Genomic DNA, 21,491 nt, shown 5'->3' with positions numbered 1-21,491 from the left:
AAAAACATGTTAAAAATCAATGCCTAAAATTTCTATGTCTTTTAAAAAGCTTTCAAAGCTGGTTTGGTATAATACGGTCTTACGCGTCCAGCTGTAGGGAACGTGATTGTGCCTTGATATACTCTAAGATGCCAGATGTTAACTTTTGTGTTCCCACTGAAATGCACTCATTAAGACAGAGAACTTGCTATATTATTCACAGGGCAACGTTTTAAGCGGAAAAATGCAAAACCTGCTGATTTCAGGCCCAGATTGGATTTTTTCAAGCTCCTGCGTAAAGGCACGTCCCAGAGGCCAGCAGTCTTATGAGAGACTAGTGCAGTTGCACCACGGCCTCTCCCTAATGTGGTATAATAAAGCCTGCAGCCAAAAGGGGTCACATATGGCTACATCCAGGTGCCAACTTTTTGCCTTGTTTTCACACCAGAATTCGTCCGACACTAGCTGCTTGCGTCGGGCAGGAACGGGAGGATGTCCTGTGTCATTTTGCTGGTGCAGTTTGAGGGACTGCAGCCAGAAAATCGTGTAACACGAAGAACTGAGACTAAAATGAGCAAGGCTCCAGGTAAGAGCTGTATTTTTTCCCCGCTGTTTTTGGGTGACCGGGCACCGGGACCTGCTCTCCTCGCCGCCATCAGTTTGCAGAGGGACAGCTCCGTGCTCCCCGGGGCCAGCGCCCTCCTGGGGGACAGGGTGCTTCGGGAGGCATGTTGGAGGTGACGGGGGGGGGGGGGGGGGGGGGTCCCCGGGCAGGCGGAGGCAAGCTGGGGGGCACCAGGCTGGGTGCAGCCGGCGGCCCGCCCCCTCCAGGCCCGGCAGCCCCTCGGGGGAGCCCCGCTGCGGCCCCGCCGTGCGCTCCGGGGGAGGCCGCCGCCCCGGCCCCCCCGCACCGCTCCCTGCCGGGCCGGGGGGGCGGCGCGGCCTCAGGGCGGGCACGGCAGCCCGCCGCCTCCCGGCGCAGCGCGGCCCGAGGGCAGAGCCCCGCCGGCCGGGGGAGCGGCACCTGCGGCGCCGGGTGAGCGCGGCGGCGGCCGAGGGGGCGGCGGCGGCGGGACAAGCCGGCGGTCGGGCGGAGGGGGAGCGGGGCGGGGCGGCGACTCCCTCCCTCCCGCCCGGGCCGTGGCCGGCGGGGGTGGCTCGGTCGGCCGGTGCGGCTGCCGGCAGGGGACACCCCCGCAGGGGCGGCGGCGGCGGCGGCGGTGCGGAGGGACGCCCGCCCTGCGCCTGCAAAGCGGAGCGCTGCCGGCTGGCCGAGCCCCTGCCCGGCGGAGCGTCCAGGTAAGGTGCAGCGGCCCCGGCCCCGGCCCCGGCGGCGGCCGTTTGCTTTGGGCAGCCCCGGGCCGGCATCGGCCGCTCCTGGGGAGAGGGACGGGGAGAAGCGAGGGCAGAGGAGGCGCAGCCCAGGCGCCCTGGGGGAGGAGAGCCGCGGGCGCGGCTGCGGGCGCGGCTGGGGACGGGCGGTCCGGCCTCCCGCCCTGTCCCCGGTGCTGTGCGGGACCGCGGGTGAGTCACAGCTGTCCCTGCCTCCCCGTCCTGGGGGCTGCCCCCCGACCGGGCTTCGTCTTGGGTAACGTTAGGTATTCACCTTTAGGAAGTGCTCAGGGAAACTGGTAATAGGTGTTATAAATAGACCGCCTCTCGTCAGGAAGAAAGCTACAAGGACTTTTTCCCCAGCAGAAAAGCAATCAGAAGTGCTCCAGGTGCAGTTTTTATCTACAGGTCCTTTCTGAAATGATGCTTGTATGGTCAAATTAATCAGTGGTAAGAACATGAAGAGCAGAGAGTAAAAATACCAGCTTTATTTACATAATGACACTGCTTAGTTATATTAAAATACATTTCTGAAAAATAACGTTTGCGCATGAAGTCCGTAATTAAAGTTGCACGGACAAGATAATGAACAACTAACATGCAGTTTGTTGATGCAAAAGGTGTTCCTGGAAAACAAGTTAAAATACATCACTGACTTTCATCTTTCCGTGATTGCAAGGAGTGTCCTTGTACTTCGATCACTCACAAGGCAGGAATGTTTCTTTCTGATTGCAGCAAAATGCTGGCAGTAAGAGAATTTTTTCTACATTCAGTTATGACGGATGCTCCTCTGCATTTGTTAAAAGTTATTTGCGGACTCTGAAGAGAGGGCAAGTGCTTTTAGCGAAGGAAGAAGTAAAAAGAGTATTCAAAATACTCCTGAAGCAATAGATTAAATGATCTACAGCATACTCTTTGGTTGGTACAGATACGCCCAACTCTTAAAGGTCTGAATTTTGAAAAAGAATGAGACTTTGGTCATTCCCTGGCAATCCTAGCTGTCTTTGGGGGCATTGTGGTTAGGACTGATGAATGTGAAAATATCCACAGCGTGTTGACTTACCCAGTATAACTTCATCACCTTTTGTAGCTAGCAAAAAACAGTTTAGGTGAAATGTTTGATCAGAACAGAGACCTTGAAGGAAAGACCATGACTTTGTTTACCTTTCCTCACCGAAGAAATGTTTTTTGTTTGTTTCAATTGTTAATATTGCCTTTGAAATGCTGAACTTAAATGTTTGTGTTATGATATTTGTGAAATGTTACAGTGTGGTTGATAAAACTACTTGGATGGAAGTAATATAAATTGAAACTTCACTAGAAATACGGAAATAACTTACAAAAGCAATCACTTTACTGGACCATTAGAGTGAAGGTTTAGTTCTATAGATTGATTTTGAAGTACACCCTGTTGGAATAAAGACCAGTCTACTTTATTTTGTCCTAGACATGTCATGACAGTAACAAATTTAAGCAAAACAGCATAACATTCATCAGTATGCTATAAACATATACATGACCTTCAAAATTTGACAAATTTAAAAAATATTGATGCAAATCATGAGATGCAGAGAGAGAGAAACTCAGTCACGTCATGTTGTTAATCTGTCTGGAAGTGCAAAAGTGTTGCCTTGTGTCCATTTATTGATCTGTCCTGTTCAAATAATATTTTCTGTTAGCATAATGATGAGTGTTATTAATGAATCACTCAGAATGTACCTGCTTCCTTTGATTTCTAAAACCTGGGATGAAAATCTGTGAGGAATCATATGTGTAGTTTTCTCCATCAGCTAAAGATCACTCTAGTGGGAGATTGTACGTTCCCTGAATTCCTGCTGGGCTTTCTGCTGGACTTCACTGATTTCTCTTTCTGGTGAAGATGCTCCAGGACCTTGCTCACTTCTGTGGGCATGGCTCCCTCTTGACTGGCTTTGGGGGAGAAGTGAGTGTGCTCTCTCCGTATCGTGATGGCCAAAGAGCCATCATTCACTGCAGCGGCTCCCTAGCAGTGAAACAGTGCAGGATTTAGGATTGATGGCTTGATTTGTTCCACTCTGTGGCATCCAGGCTGGCCACTCCGACCCATGGGATCGCCACCGGCACTGAAGGGGGAGAATTACAAAAGTAAATCCAAGCGATCTTGTCTGGTAGAAGTATTTGGACAGTCAACCATCTGTGTTAGAATGGATTAAGATTCTGGTATTTACATTTTTACAAGGGGATCATCCAGATTTTCATTGCAGCCTAAGAGTATGGCTTAGCAGAAATCCTAGCAATTCAGCAATGGTGATCTGTCTGTCAAAAGCTCCAAATCTGGCTTTCCTCACGTGACATAATGTCTTCTGTACTTGACTTAATAATTCTGGTTTTAGAAGTTTTTCCTCTTTGAGATTCCTGTTTATTATTTCTTCTCCTCTGTCCTGACTATATTCTTTTCAACCTGGTTTCCTAAGGAGATGAAGCTAAAATAATAACAATGCTGTCTGACTGATAGCTCCCCTCATTGCCCCGAGTAATTTTTTACCCCTGGGGATCAATTTCAGCCATTATAAATAGAAGAGCAGAGATTTCAAAGTGATTAAAATCTTACTAACCTCAAGACTGCTTGTGACCACAGAGATGAGAGAGATGAGGTTGATGCCCCCACTGAGGGAAGAACTGTAGCAAGCATTCAGCTTATTAGACATCAGAAAATTCGCGTCGGTGCTCCATAGGATACTGAGCTTCATAGCTTCTGCTACTCACAAGGTTAGTGGTTATGTTTTTCAATTTCTCTGCTCCTTGGGAGTGCACAGTCTTGGAAGTTTTAATCATGCCTCTTCTCCTCCATAGTCAGCTCAAAATAAGCTCTATTTGTCCGAGATGTTTTTGGTAATGGTGTATATATAAATGCTGTTGTTCCTCAACTTAATAAACTTCCCTGTTGCTTTCCTAGCCCATAATTTAATACTTCTAGATACAGGGTCGATAGCCGATCGTGCAGTAATTTTCTTTTGTTATCTTGACTCAATGCAAACACTTGATTACCGTGGTCACAATAAAACCTACTTTCTTCCACAATCAGTTTCTCTGAATTACTTACAAGTTTTTGATTAGACTTTAATTTGCTTCCTACTCCCACTGCTGTTTCTTCTGGTTACGGCTGCATCCGAACGTCCTCTTCTGCTTTCTCTGCATAGCGGGATGCTGTAGCACTCCCCCCGTGTCACAACGGGAGAAGGATAGTGGAGGAGAAATACGAAAAGGTATTGTGAGTTCATCTAGCAAGACCTTTATAAATACATGATGCTTTTATTGACTTTTAAGTGGTGGTTATTGTGCTGATTGCTTGTTCTGTTACATAAGTAAAGTTAAGAGCTGTATTTATGGGTAATTGCCCATTTTCTCCTTCTTTGTCTTTCCAACATTAATACCATCACAATACTTCCTTTCTCCTCTTTTTCATTACCTCCCTAAAAAATTGCTTTGGGTGGGTTTTTTTGTTTTGTTTTGTTTTTTAGAAAGCTTTAATAGTACAGTAAGTTGATTTGCTAGTTTTTTTCCTATTGCAGAAACCATATCAACTGGACTTGCTGTCTGGGCATGAACATACATATATAAATGAAACCAATTTAGTAAAGTGCTTAGTGAATGAGGTTTATTTCTTTTTAAATATTCATTTGCATTCAAGTTGCACTAAGCTCTCCTTTAAATCTTTTAGAAATTGTTTAAATATTATTAAAGCCTGCATTCCACGCTAAAGGGAGAGCGCCGTGCTTGTATAGTGATTACATTTGACTTTATTCTCCCAGTTTATATTAGCAAGGGGAGGAACGAGGCGCACAGGAACGTCTTTTTCTCTGGGAACAAGCACGTATGCTCATGTAACATCGTGCCCTGCCTCTTCTTGCACTTCGATGGAGACAAACATCCTTCCTTCCCCGCCGCAAGGACCTGGCCCCTCCTGGCAGCCCCACGGGGCTCGCCCCGCGCCGCGGGGAGCTGCCACCAGGCCGCCGGGCTGGCTGCCTCCCAGCTGGTTGAGGAGGCAACTCCCGCAGCGGTTTCTCACCTCCCACCCCTCACCAGCAGTTGCATCGCTCCCAGAAATGCGGGATGTGGCAGCGTACGTAGGTGCTACCCAGTCTGTTTCAGTTAAGATGCATCCAAGGGATCTTAAAACCCTGCCAGCAGAAGTGTTTAACTTGAACTGCTGTGACAGATTGGGTATGGTGTGCAAAACCCTGCCCTTACCTTGGCAGGTCGGAGAAGGGCAGCGACGTCCTGCAGAGAGGGGAGCATGGCACCTGCCCAGAGGCCAGGGGGATGGGCTGGGGTGGGAAAGCCAGCAGCGGGGCTGAGAGAAGGAGCCCTTGACGTGGTTCAGCTGCGGCCGAGGCAGAACATCTGATTACAGCCTAAAAAACCAGCCTCAGCGAAGGGAGATGACAGTTTTACCAGCTGGGTCCGGTTTGCACTGCACAAGGGCAGACGTGTACCTTGAGCAGCCTTTGAGCGTGGAGCTGTGTCAGGCGTACCCAGGCTGAGGCGCTGGGGCAGGGGGTGTTCAGCTCGCTGCCCAGAGCGCAGTGAGCACTGAATATACGCGCCAGAAGCTTTCCTGCACGTGGCTGCTTCGGTGTGTAGCGCACATCTTTCCGTGCTGACCCCAGAGGTGGGGGCAGTTCTGTGGTAGGTTGTGCTGCAAGGACACAGCTCTTAATTAAAAGCCTTCCATTTTGCTGTGGTGTCCTTAGGAAGATCCCAGAGAAGCAACTGCAGATCAGGGAGCGCTTTGTGCTTTTTTCTTCTTTAATCCAGATTAAGCAGTATTTGCTGCATGCGTAATGATAGCAGCGCATTATTTTCCTCTCTGTTGGCTTTTCCCATCCTGTCCACATATTCCATCCGACAAAGGAAGGTGAAGTGGGTTTGTAGTACGCAGTACTGTTTATGTTTGCAGATCTGAACACCTGCTGACGCAGAACAGGGCAATAATTTATGCTGCTTTCCAGTTTTCTTGGGCAAACGGGCAGCCTTTTATTTTAGTCTCTTTAAAGTACCTTTGAAACTGGTTTACAAAATTCTGTGGGGAGCTCACAAGTTTGTCCATAGGCTCCTGAGTAACCTGTAACTGTGTTCAGTAATGCAGCTGCAGAGTTGTTGCCATGTCCTTGGAAGACATGCTGCGTTCAAGACCTTGGGTAGGGACAGCTTCCTCCTCTGCAATGAAAACCCCTCCTTCGGAGTCGGCCTTGGATCAGATCGACATCCTGCACCTCTCTTTGCCTAAAGAGAAGCCAGCAGGTCAATAAAAACAAGTATGGAAGTGAACATCACTGGAGTATGTAAGCCGTTTTTACAAGACAAACCCAAATGCCTTCAGATCTCTGGGTTTGGTCTTTGTGATTATTGTTCCTGGCTGACTTCCTGAAGGGTAATGTCACTAGGATACTCTTCACAGTATTTTGAATTAGTTGTGAATACAAAATGGTTAGCAGTACCTGTGTGATAGGCCTTAAAAGAAAAGGAACCAACAAAAATGAAAATGAGGAGAACCAGGGAGGAAGGAAGTTTCAGTTTGTGTGCCCAGAGCTTTTAATAGTGCTACTTCTTCGTACTTTCAGGACAATATTGCATTAAAGCGTGTGCATTTTCCCCATGACAACATATTCTGATTAGGAAACATCTTGGAGTTATCCTATGTCCTAGGGAGTGTTTATGTGGAAGCTCTGTTGCTGTGTGTATATTCATGTACGCTACAGAAAACACCTGGATGTGTGGTATTTAATGATCTCTCTATGATGTCTAGTGACAGAGGCTGAGATACCAGCATTAACAAAATTCACACAACTATGTATTCTGTCTGGATAAAGTATTCCCTTTTGCTCAGGCTTGACACCTCCTTTAAGTTTTGTTTTGCCTAATTTTGAATCTTGTGTCATTTATACCCTCTAGCTGAGCACCTCACCCATCAATATTTACAATTTCTTCATTACAGGGTCTCTTGCTTTTGCTCAGACGGAAGCAGAAGCGTTGGCAGCTGTTACGCATTTCATACTAACTAATAAAAGTGCTCTGTGATGTATCACACTGTGATGCCAAAGGGATTATCATTAAGGGGAGTCTACGCCCTCCCTCTGCCTCATCAAAAATAGCTTTAATTCTTGGGCAATATGTGGTATGCTTTGTTCATAAGCAATTCTTATCTACAAAATTGGATCTTACAGTCCTTAATTAAGAGACTTTCCATTAAGTAGTGTTGGTAAGATTTGTCCTGTAAGTACTTAGATGGAAAACTTGGAAGGTCTGTTCCGTCTGTTGTGGACAGAGTTTGGTTAGATAGGAGGACTAAAGGAAGCAGAAGACGAGAAGGTGACATCTGTGAGTGGACAAGCAGTTCTGAAAATAATATTTGAAACATAACCAGAATTTCACCCGTGATACCAAGTAGAAGGATGTGGTTTGCCTAATACCTGAAGTATATCTCCATTCCTCAGGGCTTAGCCAGTGGTGAATAGCATTGTTAAATTTGGCAGATGATATGACAAGGTGTTGAACAATTATATGGCACTTCATCTTAATTTAAATCCAGGATATAGTAGGAGTGCTGGAGCTTTTCCACAGCTGTATGAATAAAAATTTGGAGGACTGGCTTTATAAACTGTCCTGCAAACAAGGGAAGCCATCCTGGAACTGCTCTGTTTCTGTTGCCGCTTCTTCCAGAGCATGACTGGGATGCTCTTACAAAGACAACTTGCAGTTGGAAGACGAGATGCTGTTGTAGCTGTAATCCTGCCTGTAGCAGAGCTGGGCTTGGACACAGGAACGTGGCTCCACCCCTGACGCGGAGAGTCAGATGATGCTGTGGAGCTGACAAGGGCTCTCAGTGTGATTCACCTTGATCTGCTTCCACGTAAAATAGGGTGCACTTTCCTCTGGCGAAGAAGCCGTTTTCTAGAGTATCAAGAGCACAACAGTCATGTCTGAAGCAGTTGCCCTGTGAGGAGAGGCTGAGGGACAGGGCTGGCTCAGCCTGGGACAGAGACATCTCCAGGGGGGCTGGCAGCAGCCCCCAGCACCTGCGGGGAGGAGGTCAAGAAGAAGGAGCCAGAGAGGCAAGGGGCATCGGCTGAGCGAAGCAAGAGAGGTTCAGATGGGACCCAAGGAGAAGGCTTTTCCCCAGAGGCCAGCAGGGCAGAGGCGCAGGCTGCCCAGGGCGGCTGTGCCGGCTCGGTCTGGGGGGTTTCCAGCCCCGAGGGGGCACAGCCCTGAGCAGCCCGGTCCGACCTCAGCGCTGAGCCTGCTGCGGCAGGGACGGACCAGGGACCTCCTGGGCCCCTATCCAGCCTGAGCTGTCCTGTGACCTTATCGTCCCACGTTCAAAGCTGAGCCTCTGAAGAGTTGCTGTGAAGTTCTCGTTACCATCTATGCATGAAAAACGTAACAGGGAAGAGGGACCCTTATTTCCCAGATTAAAAGGCGGCCAGTGACAGTACCTTTAATAAGAAATCACAAACAGATGCTTACAACAGCGTAGCTGTTTGCAGTCCCTGCCTTAAATATCTTGCTAATATAATCTGTCTTAAATATGGTTAAAATCAATGATATAAAATAATTTGTAAGTGTGCAGCATGTGCTCTGTTTCGGGCTTCAAGTCTAATTCAGTTTACTGCTGCTTTTGTTCACCTAATAAAAGCTTTCTCCAAGGCACAATATAGTACCATAAATATGCAGCGATTTCTGTAAACATGTTTTGCTTAAGTGTTAACATGATATTTATGTTCTGTGTTCAAAAATGAAACACTAATCCGATATTGCTGTCTTGACAGTAGGCATCATGTGCAGTGGCGTGATTTTAAAGATTTTAAAGGTTTTAAAGAAAGGTCCCTCAGTGGGGACGGGCTCCTTCTAATATGCCTCGCTTGTTTTTCTTCTTGGGAAGCTCAGGTATTAGAAATTCTACGCTACCCTTCTTATGTTCTCTTTAAATGTCTTCTCAGAGGAGCTGGAGTGCAGTGAAACCTCATGATAATGAAGTCTCCAGAGGAGACAGCCACTCACTAATCTGTTATTAAGATTGTGGGTTGCTTTTGTTTAACGAAAAAATGTAAAAAGAAGTAAAATAAAAGCAATTGCTTCTAAAATAGATACAATCTCACTTAAACAAACATCAAGCAAAAAGCTCCTCTCTGTGTTATCAAAGCTGTTTCATAAGCAGTGATTGAACATGTCTTCCCTGAGTAGTATAAAAGAGTTTGCATTAAGAAGCCAGTGGTGCTTTCAACCACCTCCTCGCTCTTACCCACCATTACTCAGAAACTGTCACTAAAAGTGCTTGCTGTTTACCTTGGAGAGCTTAAAAAAGCTTAAGAAGATGAGTGTGTGAGGGTTGGAGGAATACTTGTTTTCTTTCCCCTTGAACTTGCATTTGTTTGCTGGAAAAGCTAGAATTGTGGAAGGAACTGAACTGAATAAAAGCAAATCTCAGCCGATTACTAATGGAAACATCCTGTTATTGATGTGGTTGGAAGCTCTCCACTTGAACGCGGAAGGCGTATAGCACAGAGCCAGAGCACCATGCCTTTAGGAAGAAGACTTGCTGAAAAGGCAATACTAGCTTTTTCTGTTCTGAATTTGTGGTTTTATCACTGACAGTTTCAAGAAGAGTGTACACGCTGTCCATGCAGTTCCTTCTATTAATGGGCTAACGCACCTTTATGTTCCTTCTCTCTTTCCAGATTCTCATGACTGACAAGTAGCTGGAAGTAGCACTTCAGAGTAAAGCAGAATAAATGGGACGATGTGTTCCTCAAACAGATTTCCCAATAGTCAGTGTATTGTTTCTGTTCTAGCAAGTTTTGAAAGTAAAAGAAATAAATAGTAATTCATGATACTACCTGACTCATTAATTCATGATTTATCTTTACTGATTATTAAAATAATTCCAAATGGAAACCTGCTTGGTATAATCACATTTAAGTAGAGACAGTTCCTCGTTTTGAGTGAACTATAACAACTCATGCATCTTACCAAGGAAATTGAATGTTATTACAGAAACTTAGCTATCTTCAATGGATATAATCAGACATTCAACTGTATATTGACTGTGTTAATTAAGTGCCTGGCTAACAAGCCATCTTTTGTAGAGAGTTAAATTATGTCATATAAAGAGAGAACAAACAAATTTGGATGCCACTTTAGAAAGAAGTAGTAATTGATGAAGCGTCTAAAGAGCGTAGAAGAAAGCTGAACAAATTTACCCAGCTGACCTATTTTGCAAGTCCACTTGGAGTGATATCTGCCTCCTGATTCTGACTACCAAAAAAAAATCAACTAAAACTTCACACCATAAAGATCTAAAAAGTTGCTTGTTCTTTAGATTTCTGTAAAACCTAGAACCTGAAGTTCTATTGCTTAAAAATAAAGATTTATACTCTAGAAGAACTGAAAGATAAGATTCAGAGATGTACATTTTTTAAAAAGGGAACTTTTTAAGTATACTTAATCACTCGATCAGCTCTTACTGTAAATATTTTAACTATGTAAGTTTTCTAAGCATACATTTTGAAAGGACATTGTAATTTATTTATTTAAATCTGTATCTTGGCCTCATTTCTGTACCTTTTCAGAACTTAGGAAAGAGCGTGTAAGATTAGAGGTGAATCAAAGCAGATTAAAAAAAGGTTTTAATTTTACAAATTTAATTTTGAATTTTTTAAATTTAAATTTTGGGTGGCTCAGGCCCTCCCCACCACCACTTCCCCCCCCACTCCCGATGCTGTTCCATTTGATTAAAGCCACCAAAAAGCTGGGTTTTCCAGTCCAGACGTTTCTGTAGGGCTACCATTCCGGGTAGGATTGAATGCATTTGTTCCTGCTCTATTCCTGGTTGAGAACTGGAGAACAGAGATAACAGCCGGCACTGCTGTCTCTGGAGTGAAGGATGTTTCCCGTAATCTCCATTTCCTTGGTAAGACTTTCCAATGTCAGTATTTCACAGAGGAAGAAAAGCGAGGCTGACAGCCTGAGCTACCATCTGACGGGAGCCACATTTGATGTATAGATGGCAGCGGATCGGTTAGTTGTGTCTGTGACAAGCGATGCAGTCCAGCAGTTTAGGCTTAGAAAAGCAGGAGCCCATCGAAGGTAAGACATAATTACCATTTGAAATTAAACTTTTCCCAAAACGGGGATATTTGTTCAGATGTCTTACCAGGAGCTGGCAGGGGGATCTGGCTCTGCTCCTGCCATGCCAGTCTGAATTGAACTCCAGCAGACAACAAGCCAACCTAGACAGCTGAACAAAATATGTGCAGGATAAGACCTAGTTCTGATTTTCTAGTGTCTGTGTTGATGTCTCCTGTGTTTTGGGGCAAAGGCCTTGATAGGAGCACACAGAGACATGCTTTTTTTGCTGGAGACCTTTTTAAGGCTTGATCTCATAAGAGAGAGTGTAGGGTTCAAAAGCATGAGGGTAGATGGCTCATCACTAGATGGGATGTGATGAGGGGGAAGATGCTCAGCCTCAGGCAGCATGGGAGCTAAAAACGACTCCGTGGTGGTGGAGCTGTGCTTGCACAGTGCTGGCACAGCCAGTACCTAACTTGGGAGCGGCTGGAGCTGTTCTGGGTTTGTTCAGAGGAGCAGCTCCTCGAGGGGAAAAAAACCTGAAGCTGAGGACGGAATATTACGATATGGTCATGTCTGGTATCAGTATGGGAGTTTCAAAAACTATGAAGAAAATATGGACTGTATAAAAGGCACATAGACTTATTTTGAGTGAGGAACATAGCAGACACTCCATTCCCCGTGTTACATCTCTTCAGAAAGCATCTTCACACATTTTGCTGTAGATTTGTGACTCTGAATTGAGGCAGGGAGGGTGAGGAGGAAGGGAAGCTGAGGAGAGAGCGATGCTGGGATCTGACAGAGATTAGCACCAGTTTGTTTGCAAATGGCAGCTGCAGAGGAGCTGCAGTGATGTTGTATTGTTACTTATGTTTCAGTGGAAAAGCTGCCACTCAGGAGAAAAAGGCATTTCCAGTAACAGCTCTGGAGTTGTAGATCCTAGGAGAAACGCCACCCTGCACGGACGTGGTGCTCAGCATTTGTTGGTGAACTGTGACATCTGAAATGATGCTTCTCTAGATAAAAATAGAGCTTAACTGTGCTAAACATTCAACAAACACTTATTGAGACTCCAATTTGAATGTTTAAACTGTGAACAAAATACCAGGAAAAACCCACCACTAATTCTGTGGCATCTGCTTTCTGGAGGAAATTGCACCCTCATTTTCTAAATCAGAGGAACAAAAATAACATTTAATTTTTTTTTTTTCTCGGATCATGCTGCATTTGGTAATAAATTGCCAGGAAATAGCTCATGAACTGTCTGCACTTCTCATCTGGGGTGCTGAGTTTGCGTGATGTTCACTTGAGCGCCTTGGGAAAGGCAGCCGCCCATGGGAGGAGGCAGAGCTGGGGTGGCGGGCCAGTGGGCGGCTTGGGGAACAAGGTCTGCGGTGCTTGGAAAGGGCTTGAGGACCCCTTGCTGCCTGCCATTTGGCCTTGGGGCTGTGCGCCATGGCCTTGACAACGGGCATCAATGATACTGGGCAGAGGAGTGAGATAAAAGGTTGGGATGATTTGGTTTTATAACCAAAATGGGCAGGATGAATCTAATGAGACCTTGCAAATGCTTTCTTAGTCTATTGAGGAGAATGGTGGCTGACTAAATGAATGTGCCTTGGCAACAGCAGTTGTACCCAGGTGTCCTCTCATGTTTCGGGAGCTGTGGCAGGTGTCCGGATCCAAGTTACTTTCCTTCTTCAAGGTAGAGGACACTTTGAATAGTCATTAAAAATGAATGGATGCTATAAAAATACCAAGGCTAGAACATTTCCTCTGGTCATAAATTTCCCACAGAAAGACTGCTCTGTATTCAACATTTTAATGCTGGGACTGGTACTGATGCTTGAGTTTAATAGGGTTTATTAAAGTATCTTCACTATTCAGAAGAATAAAATTGTACCGGTTGTTTTGCACTATTTTGCACTATATATGCAGTATGGAATTGCACTGTGTGAGGCTTCTCCTGTTTTGGTGGTAAGGACTATCTTATTCTCATCTCTACAGTTCAGGAAGAGCTCTGATGTTACAGCGTACCAGTGGATCTGTATAACCAGAAAAGATACTGGTAATCAAACATGGAAATCTGTAGAAAAGGTCATTTTAGTTATCAGATGCATCTGCCCTTTTCCCATCCACTAACTTGCATTTTAATGGCTCTGGGGTGGCACAGATTTGTTACTAATCCTTGCTTTGGATCAGCAGTGCCTGCTCAGATAATGCAGGAATTGTACGGAGCTTTAGATTGACGGATGGTTCAGATGAAAAAAACCAAACAACAAAAAACCCAAACCAATCAAAAGAGCTTTTCTACTACACCACCAAATTGATTACTTCTAATTTAGAAATTCATTTAACCCTTTCTTTTTATCTTTCATAACTTGATTTTGGAAAGGCATTTTTACCATGTAACCCTGATTTTTTATTTGTGTTTGTTTCTCTGGGATTGAGTAGTGAGGGCAGCTATCCAATTAATCCAGAATGGGCTTCAACAAATTCTAGATGTTGATGTGTGGCACAGCAGTAACTCCCAGCAGCGTAGCAAGTACCTCCTTCTCCACATCCAAGAGTGTGGGACATGGGGAAAGGGAGAAAGGTCTGAAGCTATTTGTCTGCTGCTTGTTGTATCGCATCTGTTGAGCATTCGCGCCGTTGGCTTCAGCCTCCTTCACCCTCCACTTTAGCTTGGTGGTTTCGTGGCCATTTGTGGCACGAGGCTTGCTCCAGCAGCTGCACCCTTCTTTGGCGTTTTCTCCAGCCTGCTGATGAGCCACATCTGGCTGTCGGAGCTGATCTGTGCCAGGGTTTAGGTTGTGGCACCCCTCAGATCCCTCCATGCCGTGGTTTGGTGATGAGGCTTCTGCTGGCTGTTTGCGGAGCATCCTGCGTAGGAAGTGTTCCCCTGTGGCGGGAGGCCGTCATTCAGCTGGGGATCTGTGAGGCAGGGGTGGGTTTTCTCATGGATCTCCTTGCTGGCTCTGCAACATATGGAGATCTGCACCCAGATCTTTCACATTCACCTGTTTGCCTCCAACCATTCTTTTTTCCCTCTTTTTTTTTTTAATGCTGAAGAAGGAAAGCGCAGAGGCCAGCAGTACTAGTTTCAGTCTCAAGAAAGGGCATTTGCAGCATTTGCAATGCCTGTAAAGCAGGCCACTAGAACATGCGTGTGCTTACCAAGAAATGTTGGCTTGCCCTCTAATCCATAATACCCCTGACAATAAAATGGGAAAATGTTATCTTCTGAGTTGTCAGATGAAGCCTTCAAAATGCAGAACAGACAACCGTGTCACCAGGGAAGTTTCTTGAAAGACTGAGTTTACGTTCTTCTAATGAGGCAAATGAGTGATGTACTCTGGATGCAGTTGTGCCAAGCGGGTGATCATGGAAATTAATTGTTTGGGAAAAAGTTTATGATCCCAGAAACGTTACTGGCACGTATGTAAAACATGCTGCACAACGCAAGTGTTCTGCCATCGCGCTGACTGGGCCCTGTTGTTTCACTCTGTTTTTCTCTACGGCCTCTGAACTACTCCAGTTTCATTGAACTATTTTGAGTCACTTAGTAAGCAACCTGAAACAACACTCTACTAATACAGCTTTCCTGGATATATATGCTCAGCGTATTTTCTTGCTGCATGAAATCTTAGAAAGGCTACTGGTATATCCTGACTTTGATTTTTCTTTTTATAGTCATTTACAGTTTCAGAGAAAATTTCCACTTGCATTGGTAAAGGACTTAGCGTGAACTTGCAGCTTATTCTCCTTTGACTAAGTTGTCTGTGTCAGTTTTTGATATCTGGTACCCATTTTTCAGCCTCCAATTCTGTAGTTGAAAGACCACAATTCCAGGAGAGTAGTTTATTTGTAGATGTTCCTCCCTTTTTCTTCATCCACATGTAATTTTCATATATATATTGAGTATTTTGACAGTCAGCTCCCAGATGTGTTTGAAATGCACATCTCTGAAGAATCAAATATTAGCTCATGAAATTCAGTGAGCAGGAAAACTGAGAGGACACCGTAGGAATGGCTGACCGATGCATCCTAAGAAGAAAGCGTGATAGGAAGAGCTTGGGCATTAGGCACAAACCATTGACCAATGGTATTTGTGGCAGGGTAGCTTCTGTGCTTTTAACAGACATGGTACCACTGCTAAATACCTGCTGTCTCTTCTTCATGCTGCCCTCAGAATTCTTTGAAGAAGCAAAAAATCACTAAGGACAAATAGTGAGAGAAAACTCAGAGCATTGTATGAGAAGCTGGCTGTAGAGCTTAGACATCCTTTAGTGGGAATGGGCATGCTTGAATGCTATGCATGAATATTTTTCTGATTTTGAATAAAACCCTGACAGGAACTTGGCCGAATACAAGAACTTTTGAGGCCTATGCCATGTGTCCCTTCATTTCTGTGAGATGTATCCTACCGATTTCTATTTCTGCTGGGTTTTTATGCATTTCTTTGGAAGCAGTGCATCCTTAGAAGAACTTTTTAGCAGCTCTTTCTTTTAGCCAGCTTAGACCCACAGCTCATCAAGGCCTAGGAATGGACCACCCAGGACTTGAAGGGTAGAGTCTTGTATTGGTGCCTGTCTGCCTTGTTGAGCTTGAGGGTAAATGAGGGTGAATTTGGCTTCTGACATAATTCAGAATATCCGTTATAAATTGTGCCTGGTTACATTAGCCTCTCGGATGGATCTCTGCAGCACAGTGGTACGTTGGTTCTGCTTTTTCTTTGGTGATGTCCTCCATACCAAGGGCGATTAAAAAATCTGTGCATCTGCCTGGTTGTCGCTGTAAAGCTGCATGGTTGGTTGATGTGTGATGCTCGAACATATTCTTATGTAGAGCATTGACATGTGAACTGTGGTCAGAATAAGCCAGTGCATTCATCGTTTTCCTGAATATGGGTAAAGGGAAGATTTCATTCCTGGAATGAACAGAGGGAATGCTGTTGCTGTGCGTACCTGAGAGAGAGATGGGCTAGGAATAATACCTGGTGAATTAACCTCAGAATTATGTTCACTTACAGGCTGCTAAAAGCTGCATAAGTAGTCTCCCATCATTTAAGTGGTGTACATAGCAGAGAGAAGAGCAAGAACACCACCCGGTTGCCTGAGGTTTGGTTTCACAGCACACTGAATCCAGAGGTGACCTTCAGTTATCATCAGTGCGACATCCTTGGATACACAGTGTGCCAAGGCTTCCTTCCGTTGTTTTATTTCAGGTTTGATCTCAGTGATACCAGATATGGAATAACATGGGGTCAGGTTTTTTTTAACCTGTTAGGTTAAAAGAAATGTTAGCAAATGTGATTATACAGGCTGCACGATGGAGACACTTGTGCTAACAAATGCAGCAGGTTCTTGTGCAGGACAGTTTGGGTGGGGGAAAGGGGGGTGATAGTGTGATGAAAAAGTGACATGAAATTGGGGAGGGGAAAATGAATTGGGGATTCAGCAGTGACTCTGGACATAGGACAGTAGTTTTTAAACACACTTGCTTCTCTTCAGGCTTATCATCAAGGCTTCAGGCTTATCATCCTTCTGCCATTGACATCAGTTATGCATCTTTTTTTTGTGTTATCTGCTACATGCAAATCTAAATACTGTGTTTTCATGATGTGTAAAATTGCCCTACTGATAACACCAAGGAGTCTTTCAGGGGGGATTGCAAAGTACTTGTGAAAATCCTGTTTGATGGATGAAGCTATAATGGAGTATGCAGAGGTCAGGGATGGGGTTTAATGATGCCTGCTTTCCCTCTCCTGCTCTTTGCAGAGATGCCGTTTTTCCAGGGAGAGCTAAGAGGTGCAATCCTAACCCCGAGGGAACCCCTTGGGCTGCAGCTGTGTCTGGCCTGCATAGTGCAAGAACAAAGACCAAAGAAAACCTTTTTCCACCTCTGTTGTCCCTCTCCACCTCTTTAGGGATCAGATATGATTTATTGTCTTCCCTGGGACTGCCTTCCCCTCACCTCCAAATGCCATTCAACCTTTGGCAAGCCCTGGTGTACCAGCAGATTGCTTCAGCTGAACATGGGCAAGTGACGACCAGCTGCTGCAAGGGTGGGTCTAGGCTTCTGATATCCTTTTCCTTCTAATCATAGGTTTTTAAAAAGGGATTTAGTTTTGGAACTGCTGACTTCAGCTCTCACATCTATGCTGATAGCTTTATTTATGGCAGATATGGCACATAAATTGTCATGTCCTGACTGCCCAATATCAGGGATGTCTCTGTAGACAGGAGAGCAGGTGGTGTTTCTTTGGGGCATTTGACTTTTAAATTTCCTCAGCATCACCTTGCTTTAAAGAGCACCGCTTTAGGAATTGATTGCTCCTGTTGCTGCCCTTTCAGAAGGGCAACCTGCAGCACTGCAGAGCTGCCTCTGCAGCCACCAGCAGAGTTGCTGGGCTTCAAGGATGATCAATATGGAAAAATCTGTGTGTTCATCTCTTTGTGCGCTGTGAGACTTCCCATTTTACCATTCAAGCAGAGTTCAGCACAAGTGGAGGGGTCATACAGTTTCAATAGGAAGACAAAATTGATAATCTTGTGTTCTTTTCTGATTGAGCTCTTTCAATCTTTAGAGTGCTTTTTCATTCTCTAATGCTTCTTTGAAATCAAAAAACGAAACTGAATGAACAGTTAATAGGATCCTTTCCCATTTTCATTGGAAAGCTGTAATGTCTTATTACCCCAAAATACCCTTGTAATTTTCCACTTTCAGATTCTGCTTTCTACCTTTCCAAAATCAGCAGACACATTTGACTCCTTGCCACAGGAGGAACTCATCCTTCCCCTCTGCAGGGGATTGCTGTGGGGTTAGTTGAAGGTGGTCTCACACACCAGCTTCTGGGGGTGGAAATCAAAACTGAACATGATTTTTGTGGTTTTCTCTTCATTAGAAACGTGATGTTCTGCCTCGCCATGGCACCAGGCAGCAAACACTGGACTAGAAACCTTAGTGTCCTCTGCTGTTCCACTGCTTGAGGGTCCAGAAAGGAATGGGTTTTCTTAAATCAGTGTTGACTAAATGACTTGGACTGCTGTTTGGTATGGAAGGGGAGGAAAGTTTTCCATTTGCTTTGAACTGACATAATGGGGATTTAATTTGTGGGGGCTTTATTTTTATATTTTCCTCCAGAGCATAAGAACAGTTGAACTGCCTCAGATCGATCGGCTGTCTTGTCCATAGTGTCTTGCCACTGAGAGAAGTAAAAAATAAGCGCCTAGGAAAAACACTATGAACACACAACAGTACTTTCCCCTGTGTATTCTCCACATGTCCAGTGCTCAGCAGCTCACGGGTTACTTGAGCCAGGTGCAGTGTCTTTATGTTTAATAGCTGTTGATATATTTTACTTTCTTCAATTTTCTTATGACCTTCTCAACAATATTAATTACCTCCTGGACCTCTCAATCATCTCTTTAGATTGAACCCAGTTTTCAGATCCAGGATAGATTTGTCACAGACATCAAGAAATTGCTCCCTGAAGCCAACTGCATGACATCAAGCAAGTTCTGTCTTGGAAACAATCAGTATTTGTTGCCTATTGAATCTGTGGACATTTGAAATGTTAAGATCATGTGTAATGGCAAGCAAACCATAAATCTGTGGAGGTGTGGGAATTTGCAGAGTGTTGGTTTCTGACAGAGATCCTGGCCAAGGTACAGGACATCCAGAATGATAGCCCCAGTCTTCTCAAAGCCAAGCCTCACTGCTGCCATAATTCATCTTTCTTTTTGTCATCACTGCCACCTCCTCATTGCCCTCTGCCAGCTGGTGTAATTGTCTCCTTGTCCCTACCCCAGCTGTAGCCATTGCTTTCTTGTCCACTTCAGCTATGCAGGGATGTCGCCAGTGCTTTGCAGGGTAAGTGGTTCTGCATTTGTGAAATTTCTTTTGAAAGTAGTAGACCCTTGCTTACGCAAGTTACTGGTAGAGGAAGGAGCTACAACTGTAAGTAGATGTGGCTTAAGCATAAGATTCACCTACTGATCAGCTATAGACATTTTTTAAACTTGATAAAAGAACTCATGAACTGTCGTTTTTTTACGTATTTCACTGCAGATAATGCTCAGGACACAAGTTGTGTAGCTTAATAGTTTACAACATGGGATCAGAAATTAAATTAACCTCCTTTATCTGTTCAGATGTAGAGCCCACATATCTCTGTGTCTGGGAATGGTAAAAATGTGCAAACTGATACGCTCCGTCCATTTTTGAAAGCTAACCTCCTCAAATATGGGTTTACAATGTGGAAATCATGCCTGCCAATATCCTTCATGTTCAGCATAGGCTGTATGAGGAGGTTTAAGTCATTGTGCATCCTCTTAAAGTGTCCACAAACTGTGTAGGCACCACACTGAAGTGGGGAACAGTAACCCAGGTCAATATAATTATACGGGACCCAGGACGAATTGTGATAAAGGATTTTTTCATTGGAGAGACCAACCTCTCACAAAAGAGATAAACCTCTCACAAAAAGGACAGTGGAATCTCCAAAGCTGCTCTGTGTGCACATTGAAGATGTCCTATAAAAGCACTGCACAGTCTAAACTGATGCCATATTTATGTATTTCAGAAGAAAGAGCAAGTTGGCCTCTTACGGCCAAAGCAATGCTGTAACTACGGTCCTGGGAATAGATAGGAAGCCTGAGAAGGAGAGGGCTAGTCCGTAGGCTGAGGTTCTGGTCCCCCACCTGCTGTAGAGCTGTACTCAGCCAGTAAGCCTGTGGATTTGGATTTCAATAGTTGGCATAAAATGCCTTTCCGCAGAGATCAGCACTTTGGAGGCAGCTCCTAACAAAGATACAAACTCACCGGAAGGCAGAATGAGGCAACTGCTAAGTATGTCAAGAGCCTAATTGTGAGGGCCTCCACGTATAAAAAGGACTTCATTAGCACTGTCTATAGGCTACCTCTTTCTGTCTGTGATGGGACAGAGCTCTGTCCTCTGGGTTACCCTTCTCCAGTCCATGGTATGGACAAGGAGCAGATGCACTTGGGTGGTAAGTCTTACGAGGTGCCTTCACCCCTCATTTCGGAAGAAGCAGGAGTTAGGAGTGGTTATGCCTTCACTGGAAACAGAAGGTGAACAAAAATCAGAAGAGTAGCTATAATATGCCATTTCTTTCTTCTGTGTTGACATGCCAGTTGCCTTTTACATTTTTATCTTGAGAATGATTGGGAAGGGCATGGCTACCTTGGGAAGACAGTGGCAGATGAGTGTCTGGAGAGTGCACTGGTATTTGCAATGACTTTCTATGGTGCATAAATCAGACACCTGGGTCCTTAAGGCCATGCTGAAAAGTATTTGTCGTTTAACAGCTCTCGGTAAAATCACATTCAAATCTCCCAGAAATTTTACTCCGAATAGGTCAAATTATTTGAGCACAGACAGAAGTGAGGATGAGGTGGGGAAGTGGATTCCTCCACTGTGTGCACCAAAGATCTAAAGAAAGACTCAGGCCCTGTAAGAAGGGGTGCCCCCACCCCAGGGTGGGCTGGACATCCCCCTGGTTTCACCAGCTAGCCTGCTAGAAGCTGCTGTTCATGTGTTTCACGGGTGGGGAACAGCCGCGGGTGAGGGTAAGGCGCACACATCCTCTGAGCTGGAGTCTCGGGGGACAAAGGGAGCTTTGTACGCGGGCTGGCAGGGAGCGTCCTCTCCCGTGACTTGCCCCGCTCCTGTTCACTGGGGGAGCTGGCTCTCGCCGGGGACGGGTGGCTGAAATCCTTCCCTGATGCAGCTGGAGAATGGGAGTGCTGAGCTGCAGCAGGTAGCAATTCCTTTTACATTTCATAGCTAGAAACTAGTGGTCGTTCAGTCTAAATTCCAGGCAAATGAATACCGTAAAACCTCTCTTAGGAGACAGGCCTCTGTCTTCAAATGTTTTTGAGCCTATTCAAGCAACTTCAGGCTATGCTACCTACGGGCTCAGTCGGTGCCCTTCTTCCTCGCTGCTTCAGAGGGATGTTGTTGTTTTTGACATTTTCAAGTTTAAAGCCAGTACAGCATCAGCCTCATCAATCACGGTACGAAGACAAACCCTGTCACAGAATCC

General features: G+C 45.1%; 1 protein-coding gene across 6 annotated transcripts in view; it reads left to right on the top strand.

The window, feature by feature from the left end:
- The first annotated feature begins 438 nt into the window (after window positions 1–438).
- The window catches only part of PKIB (cAMP-dependent protein kinase inhibitor beta), a 56,366-nt gene continuing 35,313 nt past the window's right edge, over window positions 439–21,491 (top strand). Inside the window, exons 1-2 of one of the 6 annotated variants that reach the window (XM_087775870.1) lie at window positions 924–1,015; window positions 3,929–4,059. The gene's annotated coding sequence lies outside the window, so the exon portion shown is untranslated. Of the gene's footprint in view, window positions 566–912; window positions 1,016–1,066; window positions 1,279–3,928; window positions 4,060–21,110; window positions 21,207–21,491 lie in introns of those variants that run through there. The other 5 variants (XM_087775869.1, XM_087775874.1, XM_087775871.1 and 2 more) reach the window with 5 other exon arrangements.

The sequence above is a fragment of the Nipponia nippon genome, unplaced genomic scaffold (genome assembly GCF_047370975.1).
Source record: "Nipponia nippon isolate SJK-2023a ecotype South Korea unplaced genomic scaffold, ASM4737097v1 scaffold_4, whole genome shotgun sequence".
Taxonomy (NCBI): Eukaryota; Metazoa; Chordata; class Aves; order Pelecaniformes; family Threskiornithidae; genus Nipponia; species Nipponia nippon.
This window is presented reverse-complemented; position numbering and strand designations above follow the sequence as displayed.